The sequence below is a fragment of the Micromys minutus genome (genome assembly GCF_963924665.1).
Source record: "Micromys minutus genome assembly, chromosome: 17".
NCBI classification, from domain to species: domain Eukaryota; kingdom Metazoa; phylum Chordata; class Mammalia; order Rodentia; family Muridae; genus Micromys; species Micromys minutus.
Genome location: NC_137952.1, coordinates 15,525,586 through 15,528,414, shown reverse-complemented (window position 1 = coordinate 15,528,414; position 2,829 = coordinate 15,525,586).

The following is a 2,829-nucleotide window of genomic DNA, read 5'->3' as shown; positions in this document are numbered from 1 at the left end:
TTATTTCATCAGCCCCTCATAATGACTTTAATGGGAAGGCTTATAAACCCAATTTGATAAATTCGGGAACTGCAGACCCTTGTGAATATATCTGTTGCCAACACTCATACAGCTGCCAAGTGGAAAAGCCAAAATGCTATGCTATGCTCACAAAGAACTGAACTTGATAGAAGCAAGACAATAAAAGATAGATAAATTAAGCAAGAAGGATAAAGAAAGAAACCCATGGAGAAGAGTGTAAGAGGAAAAAAGCTATTAGTTCAGATTTCCAGTAAATGCTTATTGTGCCGTACCCAAAAGCATGGCCACCACAGGGCAAGTGGGTGGCAGCCTGAGCCTATTCAGGGCTGAGGCTTTCTAACTCCTCCCTAGCCCCAAGTCATATCTTCAGGGAAACTGGACCCTGACAGTCAGACAAGGAGTTTCCTTCTGAGGACTCACAGGTGAAGACTAGTGAAGTTCAAAGTTGTAAGAGTCTCATTTCTGAAGAATATCTTGTCTTTATCCAGGAGCAAGGCTGCCAGCGTCTAGTAGACCAATGATTTGGAGATTTGCAGAAAAACATCATTGTAATGGGGATTTGCTTAAACCACTGTTTCTCCACCAGCTCAGTTTCCTTCTTGTGTCAGAGAGTATTAGTGTGCTCCTATGTGTGGTCAGTTCTAGCTAAAGAGAGTGTGTTGGAGACACATTTCATTTGCGTGTAGTGGGATATATTTTTATGGTTTGCATTCAGTTTTGTACAATTAAGGATGTCTAGCTATCCTGGGGTAAAAATGGCTTCCAGGAAAATTTCTCTTCCTGATTGTGCTGTCTCTTCCATCACGGATCATGTCTTGAGGACAAAAGACCAGGACTCTGTGTACAGAAGTGCCACACAATGCTTGACATCTGCAGTTTATGGGTAACATAGACAATGTGTGAGATGTTTAGGGCTAGAGAGTTTTCTACAGAAAATTCTTCCAAATCTTAGAGTTCATTAAAACCAAACCCCAAGCCAAGCCAACCAACCAAACATACAAACAAAAAAACAACTTAAAAAGGCTTCCCCAAATTTCATAAAACTCCTGATAATAATTTATTGATAATACCTATCAGAACTCCTATAGGTGAAAAATGACATTGAAACTTTAAAAAGTAAAAGGTACATTTGGATGATAAAGAAGATGGAGAGACAGTGAGAAAGCTTGGAGCATTTGTCACCAAGTGCTGATGGTCTTTGTGTTGAAGAGAGAGAACCAACTCCCAAAATTTGTCCTCTGGATTCTACATGTGTGCGGTGGCACATGCTTGTGCTTGTCACTCCCCCAACACACAGGTCAATAAATAAATATAATTTTCAAAGGGGTGAATTTTTCTCTTAGAAAAACATAATATTATTTTCAAATGAACATTCTGAATTAAAGGATATAAGAAATGAAAAAGCAATAAAGACACATCTAGACCACTCCTTGATAAAATTTTTATTATTGTTTTAGATTCTGTGATGCTTGGATTGTCAGCTTTTTAAAAAATATTTGATTTATTGTAATTTATTTTCTTTAACAGATTTTACTTTTGAGGTTGTTTTAGAATTTTGTGTCATTTTCTTACAGAGAGCCTCTCACGATCTGTGAACTTAGTCTCTATAGAACTTGGACTCATTTCATTGGGGGAGGCATGGGTTAGCTATTTTTCAGGGGAATTTTGAAGAGAGGTGGTTAGATTTCTTTCCCGTGGTACCAGACAACAACATCTATAATTAACCATAGAAAATGCTGAATAACAGATTTCAGATCAATTTAAGGAAAATCAAAACAATCATATTCTGAGCCTTCCAAACAAGAGAAGAGAAGTCCAGGTGAAAGTGGAGTCCAGGATAGACCTGTTAGACCTGTCACAGTAAAAACTCCAAGGTCACATCAGCAGTCCCAGGGCCTTCACTTGCAGAGCCCATGGGGTTTAATGAGCCACAGATGTATTATGATGTAATCTCTGCTTCTCCCTGTGTGTTATGACTTGAGCTTTTCTCAGCAGTACAACCTCACTCCTGCAGTAGAATCCAAGGGAAGAGCTTGAAAGGAACGGGAATGCTAAGGACAGAAAACAAGGGCAGCCAACTTTTTATAAAGAGGAACTGAGCGCTCAGAAGAAAGATTGGTTTCCTGACATCCTGTGCAGCAAAGCATGAATCCACAGTGGACAACGAATAGAAAGACCTCCCCACGCTTTGCAAAGACCTAATCACCTCCAGAGGCTCAGCCTCCACTAACGCTTTGATGTTAACCTTGCCAGGGGTCACTTCCACAGTGTAAGCCCAACATGCCACCCGGAAAACGTAACCGAGCGTCAGTTTTACTCTTGCCTGTTTTAAATGTCCTTGAACTGCTTTTTCTCCACTGGGCGTAATTTTATGGATTGTGGATTACAGTTACTGCTCAGCACTTCTTGCTCAACCCCAGACAATTGCAAACCTACTGAGTTGTTAATTCACATGGTCAGCATTAATGTCCGAGACTAGTTACACCCAATGACTATAGCACACTGTGATTAACACCTGCCCTCTGAGCTTCGCAGCAAAATCAGCACTCTGCTCTTGCTTTCTGGCCCAGCAAAAACCCCAGGAGGAACGCAAGATAATGACTTGTGCTAACTGCGCTTGTCTTTGGAACAGTTCACATTGCCGTCCCAATCTGACTACCTCCCTCTGACTACCCTCCTCAAGATAGCTAGTTTTTTTGTCCACTTGACACAAACAGAAATCATCAAAGAGAAGGAAGTCTCTCTTGAGAAAATGTCTCCTTAAGATGTGTCTGCAGGAAAGCCTGTAGGGCATATTCTTTATTAATG